At 58.9% G+C, this 18,752-nt stretch overlaps 1 long non-coding RNA gene across 1 annotated transcript in view; it reads right to left on the bottom strand.

Annotated features, from left to right (window-relative positions):
* The window catches only part of LOC308647604, a 100,782-nt gene extending 84,183 nt beyond the window's left edge, over positions 1–16,599 (bottom strand). Inside the window, exons 1-2 of the long non-coding RNA XR_014021663.1 lie at positions 16,467–16,599; positions 15,406–15,543 (exon numbers count right to left, since the gene is read on the bottom strand). This is a non-coding gene — a long non-coding RNA (uncharacterized lncRNA). The remainder of the gene's footprint in view (positions 1–15,405; positions 15,544–16,466) is intronic.
* Between the last annotated feature and the right edge of the window lie 2,153 nt (positions 16,600–18,752).

Below are 18,752 nucleotides of genomic sequence, written 5' to 3'. Positions count from 1 at the left end.
GCCCGCCACCTTCACCTGAAGAGTGTACACAAGTGACAAGCAACCATGAGAACAATGGCCCGGTGCCAGGGCTCTCCTCTCCGATGCCAGCTTCCTGTCGGCTGAGTATATTCCCCAAGACTCACCATACACTGTCCTGCATCCCCAATCCAGAGAAGGGATCCACATCCCGCACCTGGGCGCTAGTTCCACACACACGGAGAACCTGGGCGCGCCATCTTGGGAGGATACTTTGCTACAGGCCTTGCTTTCCGCACCTTCTAGGCTTCACCAGGGGTATGCCTGCTGTAATTTGCCCCATCCGCCTTGTACCTGTCCCCCCTCTACCCTCCACACTCCAGCCCGCTGCCCGCTGCAAAAAGGTCTGCTACACCCTCACCCACTGATCCTCTAACAAAGGGAGGGCCAGGGCTAGCCCTCTCCAGGCAACCTCATGCCTCCAAGTCATCCCAATCTTTAAAATAGGGCGCTTGGACACCTCACACCTCTTCTTCCCCAGCAGGCCTGGCTCTACTGAGCATTCGATTCCGCTCACCCAAGAATACCCAGCGGCCCCACACACAGGGACGGGGCCACAGCCCAGCTGTGGGCATCGGCTAGGCCTAGGAATTCGCCCATGAGGAGGATGAGTATTGGAAGCCCCGGCAGCTATCCCTGGCCCCTGCCACCTCTGCCTCTGCCTCTGCCTCTGCCAACGTGTGCCGGACCTCAGTCACGATGAGCGAGACGGTAGTGGGTTTTCACTCATTTTGTTCAGCTTTTCCAAGGAATGTTATTGGAGGACTCATCATCGATCCATGCACGCCGGACGCACCAACAGCGTCCTCGCCCCTGGCCGGCCGGGGCCCGACCGAGCACATTTAGCAGGCGGTATTTCCACACTAACCCTCATAGCATCCAACAACTGGCTTGGCACTGGGGAGGTGGTCAAGCCAAGCTTACCGTCTTCGCCATGCTCCGGCCTCGGTCCCACTCGCGAACACAGGGATGCCAAACACAAAACAGGACCCCAGGGCCTCAGCAGAGGTGGGCACGCTCCACTCAGCCACCAGGCACGCTTCCCTCGCCCGCCACCTTCACCTGAAGAGTGTACACATGTGACAAGCAACATGAGAACAATGGCCCGGTGCCAGGGCTCTCCTCTCCGATGCCAGCTTCCTGTCGGCTGAGTATACTCCACAAGACTCACCATACACTGTCCTGCATCCCCAATCCAGAGAAGGGATCCACATCCCACAACTGGGCGCTAGTTCCACACACACGGGGAACCTGGGCGCACCATCTTGGGAGGATACTTTGCTACAGGCCTTGCTTTCCGCACCTTCTAGGCTTCACCAGGCGTATGCCTGCTGTAATTTGCCCCATCCGCCCAGGACCGCTGCAAAAAAGTCAGCTACACCCTCACCCACTGACCCTCTAACAAAGGGAGGGCCAGGGCTAGCCCTCTCCAGGCAACCTCATGCCTCCAAGTCATCCCAATCTTTAAAATAGGGCGCTTAAACACCTCACACCTCTTCTTCCCCAGAAGGCCTGGCTCTACTGAGCATTCGATTCCGGTCACCCAAGAATACCCAGCGGCCCCACACACAGGGACGGGGCCACAGCCCAGCTGTGGGCATCGGCCAGGCCTAGGAATTCGCCCATGAGGAGGACGAGATTTGGAAGCCCTGGCAGCTATCCCTGGCCCCTGCCACCTCTGCTTCTGCCTCTGCCAACGTGTGCCGGACCTCAGTCACGATGAGCGAGACGGTAGTGGGTTTTCACTCATTTTGTTCAGCTTTTCCAAGGAATGTTATTGGAGGACTCATCATTGATCCAAGCACGCCGGACGCACCAACGGCGTCCTCGCCCCTGGTCGGCCGGGGCCCGACCCAGCACATTTAGCGGGCGGTATTTCCACAATAACCCTCATAGCCTCCAACAACTGGCTTGGCACTGGGGAGGTGGACAAGCCAAGCTTACCGTCTTGGCCATTCTCCGGCCTGGGTCCAAGTCGCGAACACAGGGATGCCAAACACAAAACAGGACCCCAGTGCCTCAGCAGAGGTGGGCAAGCTCCACTCAGCCACCAGACACGCCTGCCTCGCCCGCCACCTTCACCTGAAGAGTGTACACACGTGACAAGCTCCATGAGAACAATGGCCCGGTGCCAGGGCTCTCCTCTCCGATGCCAGCTTCCTGTCGGCTGAGTATACTCCCAAGGCACACCATACACTGTCCTGCATCCCGAATCCAGAGAAGGGATCCACACACACGGGGAACCTGGGCACGCCATCTTGGGAGGATACTTTGCTACAGGCCTTGCTTTCCAAACCTTCCAGGCTTCACCAGGGGTATGCCTGCTGCAATTTGCCCATCCGCCTTGTACCTGTCTTCCCCTCCTCCCTCCACACTCCAGCCCGCTGCGAAAAGTTCTGCTACAACCTCCCCCACTGGTGCTCTAAGAAAGGGAGGGCCAGGTCTAGCCCTCTCCTGGCAACCTCATGCCTCAAAGTCATCCCAACCTTTAAAATAGGGCGCTTGCACACCTCACACCTCTTGTTCCCCAGCAGGCCTGGCTCTGCTTAACATCTGATTCTGCTCAGCCAAGAATACCCAGCGGCCCCACGCACAGGGATGGGGCCACAGCCCAGCTGTGGGCATCGGCCCAGCCTAGGAATTCGCCCATGAGGAGGACGAGTATTGGAAGCCCCGGCAGCTATCCCTGGCCCCTTCCACCTCTGCCTCTGCCTAGGCCTCTGCAAACGTGTGCCGGACCTCAGTCACGATGAGCGAGACGGTAGTGGGTTTTCACTCATTTTGTTCAGCTTTTCCAAGGAATGTTATTGGAGGACTCATCATCGATCCAAGCACGCCGGACGCACCAACGGCGTCCTCGCCCCTCGCCTGGCCGGGCCCGACCCAGCACATTTAGCGGGCGGTATTTCCACACTAACCCTCATAGCCTCCAACAACTGGCTTGGCACGGGAGAGGTGGACAAGCCAAGCTTACCGTCTTCGCCATTCTCTGGCCTCGGTCCAAGTCGCGAACACAGGGATGCCAAACACAAAACAGGACCCCAGGGTCTCAGCAGAGGTGGGCACGCTCCACTCAGCCACCAGGCACGCCTCCCTCGCCCGCCACCTTCACCTGAAGAGTGTACACAAGTGACAAGCAACCATGAGAACAATGGCCCGGTGCCAGGGCTCTCCTCTCCGATGCCAGCTTCCTGTCGGCTGAGTATATTCCCCAAGACTCACCATACACTGTCCTGCATCCCCAATCCAGAGAAGGGATCCACATCCCGCACCTGGGCGCTAGTTCCACACACACGGGGAACCTGGGCGCGCCATCTTGGGAGGATACTTTGCTACAGGCCTCGCTTTCCGCACCTTCTAGGCTTCACCAGGGGTATGCCTGCTGTAATTTGCCCCATCCGCCTTGTACCTGTCCCCCCTCCACCCTCCACACTCCAGCCCGCTGCCCGCTACAAAAAGGTCTGCTACACCCGCACCCACTGATCCTCTAACAAAGGGAGGGCCAGGGCTAGCCCTCTCCAGGCAACCTCATGCCTCCAAGTCACCCCAATCTTTAAAATAGGGCGCTTGGACACCTCACACCTCTTCTTCCCCAGCAGGCCTGGCTCTACTGAGCATTCGATTCCGCTCACCCAAGAATACCCAGCGGCCCCACACACAGGGACGGGGCCACAGCCCAGCTGTGGTCATCGGCCAGGCCTAGGAATTCGCCCATGAGGAGGACGAGATTTGGAAGCCCCGGCAGCTATCCCTGGCCCCTGCCACCTCTGCCTCTGCCTCTGCCAACGTGTGCCGGACCTCAGTCACGATGAGCGAGACGGTAGTGGGTTTTCACTCATTTTGTTCAGCTTTTCCAAGGAATGTTATTGGAGGACTCATCATTGATCCAAGCACGCCGGACGCACCAACGGCGTCCTCGCCCCTGGCCGGCCGGGGCCCGACCCAGCACATTTAGCGGGCGGTATTTCCACAATAACCCTCATAGCCTCCAACAACTGGCTTGGCACGGGGGAGGTGGACAAGCCAAGCTTACCGTCTTGGCCATTCTCCGGCCTCGGTCCAAGTCGCGAACACAGGGATGCCAAACACAAAACAGGACCCCAGGGCCTCAGCAGAGGTGGGCACGCTCCACTCAGCCACCAGACACGCCTGCCTCGCCCGCCACCTTCACCTGAAGAGTGTACACAAGTGACAAGCTCCATGAGAACAATGGCCCGGTGCCAGGGCTCTCCTCTCCGATGCCAGCTTCCTGTCGGCTGAGTATACTCCCAAGGCACACCATACACTGTCCTGCATCCCGAATCCAGAGAAGGGATCCACACACACGGGGAACCTGGGCACGCCATCTTGGGAGGATACTTTGCTACAGGCCTTGCTTTCCGCACCTTCTAGGCTTCACCAGGGGTATGCCTGCTGCAATTTGCCCATCCGCCTTGTACCTGTCTTCCCCTCCTCCCTCCACACTCCAGCCCGCTGCGAAAAGTTCTGCTACATCCTCCCCCACTGGTGCTCTAAGAAAGGGAGGGCCAGGTCTAGCCCTCTCCTGGCAACCTCATGCCTCAAAGTCATCCCAACCTTTAAAATAGGGCGCTTGCATACCTCACACCTCTTGTTCCCCAGCAGTCCTGGCTCTGCTTAACATCCGATTCTGCTCAGCCAAGAATACCCAGCGGCCCCACGCACAGGGATGGGGCCACAGCCCAGCTGTGGACATGGGCCCGGCCTAGGAATTCGCCCATGAGGAGGACGAGTATTGGAAGCCCCGGCAGCTATCCCTGGCCCCTGCCACCTCTGCCTCTGCCTAGGCCTCTGCAAACGTGTGCCGGACCTCAGTCACCATGAGCGAGACGGTAGTGGGTTTTCACTCATTTTGTTCAGCTTTTCCAAGGAATGTTATTGGAGGACTCATCATCGATCCAAGCACGCCGGACGCACCAATGGCGTCCTCGCCCCTCGCCTGGCCGGGGCCCGACCCAGCACTTTTAGCGGGCGGTATTCCACACTAACCCTCATAGCCTCCAACAACTGGCTTGGCACGGGAGAGGTGGACAAGCCAAGCTTACCGTCTTGGCCATTCTCCGGCCTCGGTCCAAGTCGCGAACACAGGGATGCCAAACACAAAACAGGACCCCAGGGTCTCAGCAGAGGTGGGCACGCTCCACTCAGCCACCAGGCACGCCTCCCTCGCCCGCCACCTTCACCTGAAGAGTGTACACAAGTGACAAGCAACCATGAGAACAATGGCCCGGTGCCAGGGCTCTCCTCTCCGATGCCAGCTTCCTGTCGGCTGAGTATATTCCCCAAGACTCACCATACACTGTCCTGCATCCCCAATCCAGAGAAGGGATCCACATCCCGCACCTGGGCGCTAGTTCCACACACACGGGGAACCTGGGCGCGCCATCTTGGGAGGATACTTTGCTACAGGCCTCGCTTTCCGCACCTTCTAGGCTTCACCAGGGGTATGCCTGCTGTAATTTGCCCTATCCGCCTTGTACCTGTCCCCCCTCCACCCTCCACACTCCAGCCCGCTGCCCGCTGCAAAAAGGTCTGCTACACCCTCACCCACTGATCCTCTAACAAAGGGAGGGCCAGGGCTAGCCCTCTCCAGGCAACCTCATGCCTCCAAGTCATCCCAATCTTTAAAATAGGGCGCTTGGACACCTCACACCTCTTCTTCCCCAGCAGGCCTGGCTCTACTGAGCATTCGATTCCGCTCACCCAAGAATACCCAGCGGCCCCACACACAGGGACGGGGCCACAGCCCAGCTGTGGGCATCGGCCAGGCCTAGGAATTCGCCCATGAGGAGGACGAGATTTGGAAGCCCTGGCAGCTATCCCTGGCCCCTGCCACCTCTGCCTCTGCCTCTGCCAACGTGTGCCGGACCTCAGTCACGATGAGCGAGACGGTAGTGGGTTTTCACTCATTTTGTTCAGCTTTTCCAAGGAATGTTATTGGAGGACTCATCATTGATCCAAGCACGCCGGACGCACCAACGGCGTCCTCGCCCCTGGCCGGCCGGGGCCCGACCCAGCACATTTAGCGGGCGGTATTTCCACAATAACCCTCATAGCCTCCAACAACTGGCTTGGCACTGGGGAGGTGGACAAGCCAAGCTTACCGTCTTGGCCATTCTCCGGCCTCGGTCCAAGTCGCGAACACAGGGATGCCAAACACAAAACAGGACCCCAGGGCCTCAGCAGAGGTGGGCACGCTCCACTCAGCCACCAGACACGCCTGCCTCGCCCGCCACCTTCACCTGAAGAGTGTACACAAGTGACAAGCTCCATGAGAACAATGGCCCGGTGCCAGGGCTCTCCTCTCCGATGCCAGCTTCCTGTCGGCTGCGTATACTCCCAAGGCACACCATACACTGTCCTGCATCCCGAATCCAGAGAAGGGATCCACACACACGGGGAACCTGGGCACGCCATCTTGGGAGGATACTTTGCTACAGGCCTTGCTTTCCAAACCTTCCAGGCTTCACCAGGGGTATGCCTGCTGCAATTTGCCCATCCGCCTTGTACCTGTCTTCCCCTCCTCCCTCCACACTCCAGCCCGCTGCGAAAAGTTCTGCTACAACCTCCCCCACTGGTGCTCTAAGAAAGGGAGGGCCAGGTCTAGCCCTCTCCTGGCAACCTCATGCCTCAAAGTCATCCCAACCTTTAAAATAGGGCGCTTGCACACCTCACACCTCTTGTTCCCCAGCAGGCCTGGCTCTGCTTAACATCCGATTCTGCTCAGCCAAGAATACCCAGCGGCCCCACGCACAGGGATGGGGCCACAGCCCAGCTGTGGGCATCGGCCCGGCCTAGGAATTCGCCCATGAGGAGGACGAGTATTGGAAGCCCCGGCAGCTATCCCTGGCCCCTGCCACCTCTGCCTCTGCCTAGGCCTCTGCAAACGTGTGCCGGACCTCAGTCACGATGAGCGAGACGGTAGTGGGTTTTCACTCATTTTGTTCAGCTTTTCCAAGGAATGTTATTGGAGGACTCATCATCGATCCAAGCACGCCGGACGCACCAACGGCGTCCTCGCCCCTCGCCTGGCCGGGCCCGACCCAGCACATTTAGCGGGCGGTATTTCCACACTAACCCTCATAGCCTCCAACAACTGGCTTGGCACGGGAGAGGTGGACAAGCCAAGCTTACCGTCTTCGCCATTCTCCGGCCTCGGTCCAAGTCGCGAACACAGGGATGCCAAACACAAAACAGGACCCCAGGGTCTCAGCAGAGGTGGGCACGCTCCACTCAGCCACCAGGCACGCCTCCCTCGCCCGCCACCTTCACCTGAAGAGTGTACACAAGTGACAAGCAACCATGAGAACAATGGCCCGGTGCCAGGGTTCTCCTCTCCGATGCCAGCTTCCTGTCGGCTGAGTATATTCCCCAAGACTCACCATACACTGTCCTGCATCCCCAATCCAGAGAAGGGATCCACATCCCGCACCTGGGCGCTAGTTCCACACACACGGGGAACCTGGGCGCGCCATCTTGGGAGGATACTTTGCTACAGGCCTTGCTTTCCGCACCTTCTAGGCTTCACCAGGGGTATGCCTGCTGTAATTTGCCCCATCCGCCTTGTACCTGTCCCCCCTCTACCCTCCACACTCCAGCCCGCTGCCCGCTGCAAAAAGGTCTGCTACACCCTCACCCACTGATCCTCTAACAAAGGGAGGGCCAGGGCTAGCCCTCTCCAGGCAACCTCATGCCTCCAAGTCATCCCAATCTTTAAAATAGGGTGCTTGGACACCTCACACCTCTTCTTCCCCAGCAGGCCTGGCTCTACTGAGCATTCGATTCCGCTCACCCAAGAATACCCAGCGGCCCCACGCACAGGGACGGGGCCACAGCCCAGCTGTGGGCATCGGCTAGGCCTAGGAATTCGCCCATGAGGAGGACGAGTATTGGAAGCCCCGGCAGCTATCCCTGGCCCCTGCCACCTCTGCCTCTGCCTCTGCCTCTGCCAACGTGTGCCGGACCTCAGTCACGATGAGCGAGACGGTAGTGGGTTTTCACTCATTTTGTTCAGCTTTTCCAAGGAATGTTATTGGAGGACTCATCATCGATCCATGCACGCCGGACGCACCAACGGCGTCCTCGCCCCTGGCCGGCCGGGGCCCGACCGAGCACTTTTAGCAGGCGGTATTTCCACACTAACCCTCATAGCCTCCAACAACTGGCTTGGCACTGGGGAGGTGGACAAGCCAAGCTTACCCTCTTCGCCATGCTCCGGCCTCGGTCCCACTCGCGAACACAGGGATGCCAAACACAAAACAGGACCCCAGGGCCTCAGCAGAGGTGGGCACGCTCCACTCAGCCACCAGGCACGCTTCCCTCGCCCGCCACCTTCACCTGAAGAGTGTACACATGTGACAAGCAACATGAGAACAATGGCCCGGTGCCAGGGCTCTCCTCTCCGATGCCAGCTTCCTGTCGGATGAGTATACTCCACAAGACTCACCATACACTGTACTGCATCCCCAATCCAGAGAAGGGATCCACATCCCACAACTGGGCGCTAGTTCCACACACACGGGGAACCTGGGCGCGCCATCTTGGGAGGATACTTTGCTACAGGCCTTGCTTTCCGCACCTTCTAGGCTTCACCAGGCGTATGCCTGCTGTAATTTGCCCCATCCGCCCAGGACCGCTGCAAAAAGGTCAGCTACACCCTCACCCACTGACCCTCTAACAAAGGGAGGGTCAGGGCTAGCCCTCTCCAGGCAACCTCATGCCTCCAAGTCATCCCAATCTTTAAAATAGGGCGCTTAAACACCTCACACCTCTTCTTCCCCAGAAGGCCTGGCTCTACTGAGCATTCGATTCCGGTCACCCAAGAATACCCAGCGGCCCCACACACAGGGACGGGGCCACAGCCCAGCTGTGGGCATCGGCCAGGCCTAGGAATTCGCCCAGGAGGAGGACGAGATTTGGAAGCCCTGGCAGCTATCCCTGGCCCCTGCCACCTCTGCCTCTGCCTCTGCCAACGTGTGCCGGACCTCAGTCATGATGAGCGAGACGGTAGTGGGTTTTCACTCATTTTGTTCAGCTTTTCCAAGGAATGTTATTGGAGGACTCATCATTGATCCAAGCACGCCGGACGCACCAACGGCGTCCTCGCCCCTGGCCGGCCGGGGCCCGACCCAGCACATTTAGCGGGCGGTATTTCCACAATAACCCTCATAGCCTCCAACAACTGGCTTGGCACTGGGGAGGTGGACAAGCCAAGCTTACCGTCTTGGCCATTCTCCGGCCTCCGTCCAAGTCGCGAACACAGGGATGCCAAACACAAAACAGGACCCCAGGGCCTCAGCAGAGGTGGGCAAGCTCCACTCAGCCACCAGACACGCCTGCCTCGCCCGCCACCTTCACCTGAAGAGTGTACACACGTGACAAGCTCCATGAGAACAATGGCCCGGTGCCAGGGCTCTCCTCTCCGATGCCAGCTTCCTGTCGGCTGCGTATACTCCCAAGGCACACCATACACTGTCCTGCATCCCGAATCCAGAGAAGGGATCCACACACACGGGGAACCTGGGCACGCCATCTTGGGAGGACACTTTGCTACAGGCCTTGCTTTCCGCACCTTCTAGGCTTCACCAGGGGTATGCCTGCTGCAATTTGCCCATCCGCCTTGTACCTGTCTTCCCCTCCTCCCTCCACACTCCAGCCCGCTGCGAAAAGTTCTGCTACAACCTCCCCCACTGGTGCTCTAAGAAAGGGAGGGCCAGGTCTAGCCCTCTCCTGGCAACCTCATGCCTCAAAGTCATCCCAACCTTTAAAATAGGGCGCTTGCACACCTCACACCTCTTGTTCCCCAGCAGGCCTGGCTCTGCTTAACATCCGATTCTGCTCAGCCAAGAATACCCAGCGGCCCCACGCACAGGGATGGGGCCACAGCCCAGCTGTGGGCATCGGCCCGGCCTAGGAATTCGCCCATGAGGAGGACGAGTATTGGAAGCCCCGGCAGCTATCCCTGGCCCCTGCCACCTCTGCCTCTGCCTAGGCCTCTGCAAACGTGTGCCGGACCTCAGTCACGATGAGCGAGACGGTAGTGGGTTTTCACTCATTTTGTTCAGCTTTTCCAAGGAATGTTATTGGAGGACTCATCATCGATCCAAGCACACCGGACGCACCAACGGCGTTCCCGCCCCTCGCCGGTCCGGGGCCCGACCGAGCACATTTAGCGGGCAGTATTTCCACACTAACCCTCATAGCCTCCAACAACTGGCTTGGCACTGGGGAGGTGGACAAGCCAAGCTTACCGTCTTCGCCATGCTCCGGCCTCGGTCCCACTCGCGAACACAGGGATGCCAAACACAAAACAGGACCCCAGGGCCTCAGCAGAGGTGGGCACGCTCCACTCAGCCACCAGGCACGCTTCCCTCGCCCGCCACCTTCACCTGAAGAGTGTACACATGTGACAAGCAACATGAGAACAATGGCCCGGTGCCAGGGCTCTCCTCTCCGATGCCAGCTTCCTGTCGGCTGAGTATACTCCCCAAGACTCACCATACACTGTCCTGCATCCCCAATCCAGAGAAGGGATCCACATCCCGCACCTGGGCGCTAGTTCCACACACACGGGGAACCTGGGCGCGCCATCTTGGGAGGATACTTTGCTACAGGCTTTGCTTTCCGCACCTTCTAGGCTTCACCAGGCATATGCCTGCTGTAATTTGCCCCATCCGCCCAGGACCGCTGCAAAAAGGTCAGCTACACCCTCACCCACTGACCCTCTAACAAAGGGAGGGCCAGGGCTAGCCCTCTCCAGGCAACCTCATGCCTCCAAGTCATCCCAATCTTTAAAATAGGGCGCTTGGACACCTCACACCTCTTCTTCCCCAGCAGGCCTGGCTCTACTGAGCATTCGATTCCGGTCACCCAAGAATACCCAGCGGCCCCACACACAGGGACGGGGCCACAGCCCAGCTGTGGGCATCAGCCAGGCCTAGGAATTCGCCCATGAGGAGGACGAGATTTGGAAGCCCTGGCAGCTATCCCTGGCCCCTGCCACCTCTGCCTCTGCCTCTGCCAACGTGTGCCGGACCTCAGTCACGATGAGCGAGACGGTAGTGGGTTTTCACTCATTTTGTTCAGCTTTTCCAAGGAATGTTATTGGAGGACTCATCATCGATCGAAGCACGCTGGACGCACCAACGGCGTCCTCGCCCCTGGCCGGCCGGGGCCCGACCCAGCACATTTAGTTGGCGGTATTTCCACAATAACCCTCATAGCCTCCAACAACTGGCTTGGCACGGGGGAGGTGGACAAGCCAAGCTTACCGTCTTCGCCATGCTCCGGCCTGGGACCCAGTCGCGAACACAGGGATGCCAAACACAAAACAGGACCCCAGGGCCTCAGCAGAGGTGGGCACGCTCCACTCAGCCACCAGGCACGCTTCCCTCGCCCGCCACCTTCACCTGAAGAGTGTACACATGTGACAAGCAACATGAGAACAATGGCCCGGTGCCAGGGCTCTCCTCTCCGATGCCAGCTTCCTGTCGGATGAGTATACTCCACAAGACTCACCATACACTGTACTGCATCCCCAATCCAGAGAAGGGATCCACATCCCACAACTGGGCGCTAGTTCCACACACACGGGGAACCTGGGCGCGCCATCTTGGGAGGATACTTTGCTACAGGCCTTGCTTTCCGCACCTTCTAGGCTTCACCAGGCGTATGCCTGCTGTAATTTGCCCCATCCGCCCAGGACCGCTGCAAAAAGGTCAGCTACACCCTCACCCACTGACCCTCTAACAAAGGGAGGGTCAGGGCTAGCCCTCTCCAGGCAACCTCATGCCTCCAAGTCATCCCAATCTTTAAAATAGGGCGCTTAAACACCTCACACCTCTTCTTCCCCAGAAGGCCTGGCTCTACTGAGCATTCGATTCCGGTCACCCAAGAATACCCAGCGGCCCCACACACAGGGACGGGGTCACAGCCCAGCTGTGGGCATCGGCCAGGCCTAGGAATTCGCCCAGGAGGAGGACGAGATTTGGAAGCCCTGGCAGCTATCCCTGGCCCCTGCCACCTCTGCCTCTGCCTCTGCCAACGTGTGCCGGACCTCAGTCACGATGAGCGAGACGGTAGTGGGTTTTCACTCATTTTGTTCAGCTTTTCCAAGGAATGTTATTGGAGGACTCATCATTGATCCAAGCACGCCGGACGCACCAACGGCGTCCTCGCCCCTGGCCGGCCGGGGCCCGACCCAGCACATTTAGCGGGCGGTATTTCCACAATAACCCTCATAGCCTCCAACAACTGGCTTGGCACTGGGGAGGTGGACAAGCCAAGCTTACCGTCTTGGCCATTCTCCGGCCTCCGTCCAAGTCGCGAACACAGGGATGCCAAACACAAAACAGGACCCCAGGGCCTCAGCAGAGGTGGGCAAGCTCCACTCAGCCACCAGACACGCCTGCCTCGCCCGCCACCTTCACCTGAAGAGTGTACACACGTGACAAGCTCCATGAGAACAATGGCCCGGTGCCAGGGCTCTCCTCTCCGATGCCAGCTTCCTGTCGGCTGCGTATACTCCCAAGGCACACCATACACTGTCCTGCATCCCGAATCCAGAGAAGGGATCCACACACACGGGGAACCTGGGCACGCCATCTTGGGAGGACACTTTGCTACAGGCCTTGCTTTCCGCACCTTCTAGGCTTCACCAGGGGTATGCCTGCTGCAATTTGCCCATCCGCCTTGTACCTGTCTTCCCCTCCTCCCTCCACACTCCAGCCCGCTGCGAAAAGTTCTGCTACAACCTCCCCCACTGGTGCTCTAAGAAAGGGAGGGCCAGGTCTAGCCCTCTCCTGGCAACCTCATGCCTCAAAGTCATCCCAACCTTTAAAATAGGGCGCTTGCACACCTCACACCTCTTGTTCCCCAGCAGGCCTGGCTCTGCTTAACATCCGATTCTGCTCAGCCAAGAATACCCAGCGGCCCCACGCACAGGGATGGGGCCACAGCCCAGCTGTGGGCATCGGCCCGGCCTAGGAATTCGCCCATGAGGAGGACGAGTATTGGAAGCCCCGGCAGCTATCCCTGGCCCCTGCCACCTCTGCCTCTGCCTAGGCCTCTGCAAACGTGTGCCGGACCTCAGTCACGATGAGCGAGACGGTAGTGGGTTTTCACTCATTTTGTTCAGCTTTTCCAAGGAATGTTATTGGAGGACTCATCATCGATCCAAGCACACCGGACGCACCAACGGCGTTCCCGCCCCTCGCCGGTCCGGGGCCCGACCGAGCACATTTAGCGGGCAGTATTTCCACACTAACCCTCATAGCCTCCAACAACTGGCTTGGCACTGGGGAGGTGGACAAGCCAAGCTTACCGTCTTCGCCATGCTCCGGCCTCGGTCCCACTCGCGAACACAGGGATGCCAAACACAAAACAGGACCCCAGGGCCTCAGCAGAGGTGGGCACGCTCCACTCAGCCACCAGGCACGCTTCCCTCGCCCGCCACCTTCACCTGAAGAGTGTACACATGTGACAAGCAACATGAGAACAATGGCCCGGTGCCAGGGCTCTCCTCTCCGATGCCAGCTTCCTGTCGGCTGAGTATACTCCCCAAGACTCACCATACACTGTCCTGCATCCCCAATCCAGAGAAGGGATCCACATCCCGCACCTGGGCGCTAGTTCCACACACACGGGGAACCTGGGCGCGCCATCTTGGGAGGATACTTTGCTACAGGCTTTGCTTTCCGCACCTTCTAGGCTTCACCAGGCATATGCCTGCTGTAATTTGCCCCATCCGCCCAGGACCGCTGCAAAAAGGTCAGCTACACCCTCACCCACTGACCCTCTAACAAAGGGAGGGCCAGGGCTAGCCCTCTCCAGGCAACCTCATGCCTCCAAGTCATCCCAATCTTTAAAATAGGGCGCTTGGACACCTCACACCTCTTCTTCCCCAGCAGGCCTGGCTCTACTGAGCATTCGATTCCGGTCACCCAAGAATACCCAGCGGCCCCACACACAGGGACGGGGCCACAGCCCAGCTGTGGGCATCAGCCAGGCCTAGGAATTCGCCCATGAGGAGGACGAGATTTGGAAGCCCTGGCAGCTATCCCTGGCCCCTGCCACCTCTGCCTCTGCCTCTGCCAACGTGTGCCGGACCTCAGTCACGATGAGCGAGACGGTAGTGGGTTTTCACTCATTTTGTTCAGCTTTTCCAAGGAATGTTATTGGAGGACTCATCATCGATCGAAGCACGCTGGACGCACCAACGGCGTCCTCGCCCCTGGCCGGCCGGGGCCCGACCCAGCACATTTAGTTGGCGGTATTTCCACAATAACCCTCATAGCCTCCAACAACTGGCTTGGCACGGGGGAGGTGGACAAGCCAAGCTTACCGTCTTCGCCATGCTCCGGCCTGGGACCCAGTCGCGAACACAGGGATGCCAAACACAAAACAGGACCCCAGGGCCTCAGCAGAGGTGGGCACGCTCCACTCAGCCACCAGGCACTCCTGCGTCGCCCGCCACCTTCACCTGAAGAGTGTACACAAGTGACAAGCTCCATGAGAACAATGGCCCGGTGCCAGGGCTCTCCTCTCCGATGCCAGCTTCCTGTCGGCTGAGTATACTCCCAAGGCACACCATACACTGTCCTGCATCCCGAATCCAGAGAAGGGATCCACACACGGGGAACCTGGGCACGCCATCTTGGGAGGATACTTTGCTACAGGCCTTGCTTTCCGCACCTTCTAGTCTTCACCAGGAGTATGCCTGCTGCAATTTGCCCATCCGCCTTGTACCTGTCTTCCCCTCCTCCCTCCACACTCCAGCCCGCTGCAAAAAGTTCTACTACAACCTCACCCACTGGTCCTCTAAGAAAGGGAGGGCCAGGTCTAGCCCTCTCCTGGCAACCTCATGCCTCAAAGTCATCCCAACCTTTAAAATAGGGCGCTTGCACACCTCACACCTCTTGTTCCCCAGCAGGCCTGGCTCTGCTGAGCATCCGATTCTGCTCAGCCAAGAATACCCAGCGGCCCCACGCACAGGGATGGGGCCACAGCCCAGCTGTGGGCATCGGCCCGGCCTAGGAATTCGCCCATGAGGAGGACGAGTATTGGAAGCCCCGGCAGCTATCCCTGGCCCCTGCCACCTCTGCCTCTGTCTCTGCCTCTGCCAACGTGTGCCGGACCTCAGTCACGATGAGCGAGACGGTAGTGGGTTTTCACTCATTTTGTTCAGCTTTTCCAAGGAATGTTATTGGAGGACTCATCATCGATCCAAGCACGCCGGACGCACCAACGGCGTCCTCGCCCCAGGCCGGCCGGGGCCCGACCCAGCACATTTAGCGGGCGGTATTTCCACACTAACCCTCATAGCCTCCAACAACTGGCTTGGCACGGGGGAGGTGGACAAGCCAAGCTTACCGTCTTCGCCATGCTCCGGCCTCGGTCCCAGTCGCGAACACAGGGATGCCAAACAAAAAACAGGACCCCAGGGCCTCATCAGAGGTGGGCACGCTCCACTCAGCCACCAGGCACGCCTCCCTCGCCCGCCACCTTCACCTGAAGAGTGTACACATGTGAAAAGCAACCATGAGAACAATGGCCCGGTGCCAGGGCTCTCCTCTCTGATGCCAGCTTCCTGTCGGCTGAGTATACTCCCCAAGACTCACCATACACTGTCCTGCATCCCCAATCCAGAGAAGGGATCCACATCCCGCACCTGGGCGCTAGTTCCACACACACGGGGAACCTGGGCGCGCCATCTTGGGAGGATACTTTGCTACAGGCCTCGCTTTCCGCACCTTCTAGGCTTCACCAGGGGTATGCCTGCTGTAATTTGCCCCATCCGCCTTGTACCTGTCCTCCCCTCCACCCTCCACACTCCAGCCTGCTGCCCGCTGTAACAAGGTCTGCTACACCCTCACCCACTTGTCCTCTAACAAAGGGAGGGCCAGGGCTAGCCCTCTCCAGGCAACCTCATGCCTCCAAGTCATCCCAACCTTTAAAATAGGGCGCTTGCACACCTCACACCTCTTGTTCCCCAGCAGGCCTGGCTCTGCTGAGCATCTGATCCCGCTCAGCCAAGAATACCCAGCGGCCCCACGCACAGGGACGGGGCCACAGCCCAGCTTTGGGCATAGGCCCGGCCTAGGAATTCGCCCATGAGGAGGACGAATATTGGCAGCCCCGGCAGCTATCCCTGGCCCCTCCCAACTCTGCCTCTGCCTCTGCCAACGTGTGCCGGACCTCAGTCACGATGAGCGAGACGGTAGTGGGTTTTCACTCATTTTGTTCAGCTTTTCCAAGGAATGTTATTGGAGGACTCATCATTGATCCAAGCAAGCCGGACGCACCAAAGGCGTCCTTGCCCCTGGTCGGGCCGGGGCCCGACGGAGCACATTTTGGGGGCAGTATTTCCACACCAACCCTCATAGCCTCCAACAACTGGCTCGGCACGGGGGAGGTGGACAAGCCAAGCTTACCCTCTTCACCACGCTCCGGCCTGGGTCCCAGTCGCGAACACAGGGATGCCAAACACAAAACAGGACCCCAGGGTCTCAGCAGAGGTTGGCACGCTCCACTCAGCCACCAGGCACGCCTACCTCGCCCGCCACCTTCACCTGAAGAGTGCACACATATGTCAGCCAACCATGAAAACAAAGGCCCCGGACCAGGGCTCTCCTCTCCGGTGCCAGCTTCTTGTAGGCTGAGGAAAATCCTCAATGCTCCGGATACACTCTCCTGCATCCCCTGTATACTGACAGCTAATGGAGAATCGCACATCTGGGGGCTACGGTCACACAACCTGAGAACTTGCGCGAGCCATCTTGGGAGGATACTTTGCTACACGCCTGGGTTTCCGTACCTTGCAGTCATCACCAGGGTTCTGCCTGCTGCAACATTCCACTTCCCCCTTGGTCCTGCCCTCCATTCCACCCCGCTGCCTCCTGAGATAACATATGCTACACCCTCACCCAGTGGTCCCATCAGGAAAAGGAGGGACAGGGCTAGGCAAACTCGTGCCTCCAAGTCATCCCAACCTTTTAAAACAGGGCACTTGGACACCTCACACCTGTGTTGCCCCGGCACGCCTGGCTCTTTCGAGCCCCTGACTCGGCTCAGGCAAGAATCGCAGTGGACACTTGCACATGGATGGGGCCACAGCCCAGCAGTGGGCATCGGCCTGCCCTAGGGATTCGCCCATGAGGAGGACGAGTATTGGAAGCCCCGGAAGCTATTCCATGTCCCTGCCACCTCTGCCTCTGCCTCTGCCTCTGCCAACGTGTGCCGGACCTCAGTCACGATGAGCGAGACGGTAGTGGGTTTTCACTCATTTTTTTCAGCTTTTCCAAGGAATGTTATTGGAGGACTCAACATCGATCCAAGCACGCCGGACGCACCAATGGCGTCTACGACCCTGGCCGGGCCGGGGCCCGACCGAGCACATTTAGGGGGCAGTGTTTCCTCGCCAATCCTGCATATCCTCCAACAACAGGCTTGCAACAATGGAGGTGGACAAACCAAGCTTACTGTCTTTGCCACGCCTAGGCCTGGGTCCCAGTCACGAACATGGGTATGCCAACCAGAAAACAGGACCCCACGGCCTCAGCAGAGGTGGCCACGCTCCAATCAGCCACCAGGCATGCCTCCCTCGCCCGCCACCTCATCCTGAAGAGTGCACAGAAATGTCAACCAACCATGAGAACAAAGGTCCTGGACCAGGGCTCTCCTCCCCCATGCCAGCTTCTTGTAGGCTGAGTAAAATCCACAATGCTCAGGATACACTCGCCTGCATCCCCAGTATGCTGACAGCTAATGGAGAATCGCACATCTAGGGGCTACGGCCAGACACCAGGAGAACTTGCACGCGCCATCTAGGGAGGATACTTTGCTACACGCCTCGCTTTCCGCACCTTGCAGTCATCAAGAGGGGTCTGCCTGCTGCAACATTCCACTTCTGCCTTGTTCCTATCCTCCACTCCACCCCACTGCCCCCTGAGATAACGTATGCTACACACTCACCCAGTGGTCCCATCAGGAAAAGGAGGGCCAGGGCTAGGCAACCTCGTGCCTCCAAGTCATCCCAACCTTTTAAAACAGGGCGCTTGGACACCTCACACCTGTGTTGCCCCGGCACGCCTGGCTCTTTCGAGCACCTGACTCGGCTCAGGCAAGAATCGCAGTGGACACACGCACACGGATGGGGCCACAGCCCAGCTGTGGGCATCGGCCTGGCCTAGGAATTCGCCCATGAGGAGGACGAGTATTGGAAGCCCTGGCACCTATCCCTGGCCCCTGCCACCCCTGCCTCTGCCTCCTCCTCTACCTCTGCCAACGTGTGCCAGACTTTAGTCACGATGAGCGAGACGGTAGTGGGTTGTCACTCATTTTGTTCGGCTTTTCCAAGGAATGCTATTGGAGGACTCATCATTGATCCAAGCACGCCGGACGCACCAAGGGCGTCCACGCCCCTGGCCGGGCCAGGTCCCGACCGAGCACATTTAGGGGGCGGTATTTTCACACCAACCCTCATAGCCTCCAACAACTGGCTCGGCACGGGGTAGGTGGACAAGCCAAACTTACTGTCTTCGCCACGCTCTGGCCTGGGTCCCAGTTGCGAACACAGGGATGACAAACACAAAACAGGACCCCTCGGCCTCAGCAGAGGTGGGCACGCCCCACTCAGCCACGCCTCCCTCTCCCGCCACCTCATCCTGAAGAGTGCACACAAATGTCAACCAACCATGAGAACAAAGGCCCCGGACCAG

This window comes from Spermophilus citellus (assembly GCF_964194105.1).
Source record: "Spermophilus citellus genome assembly, chromosome: 4".
Classification (NCBI taxonomy): Eukaryota; Metazoa; Chordata; class Mammalia; order Rodentia; family Sciuridae; genus Spermophilus; species Spermophilus citellus.
This window is presented reverse-complemented; position numbering and strand designations above follow the sequence as displayed.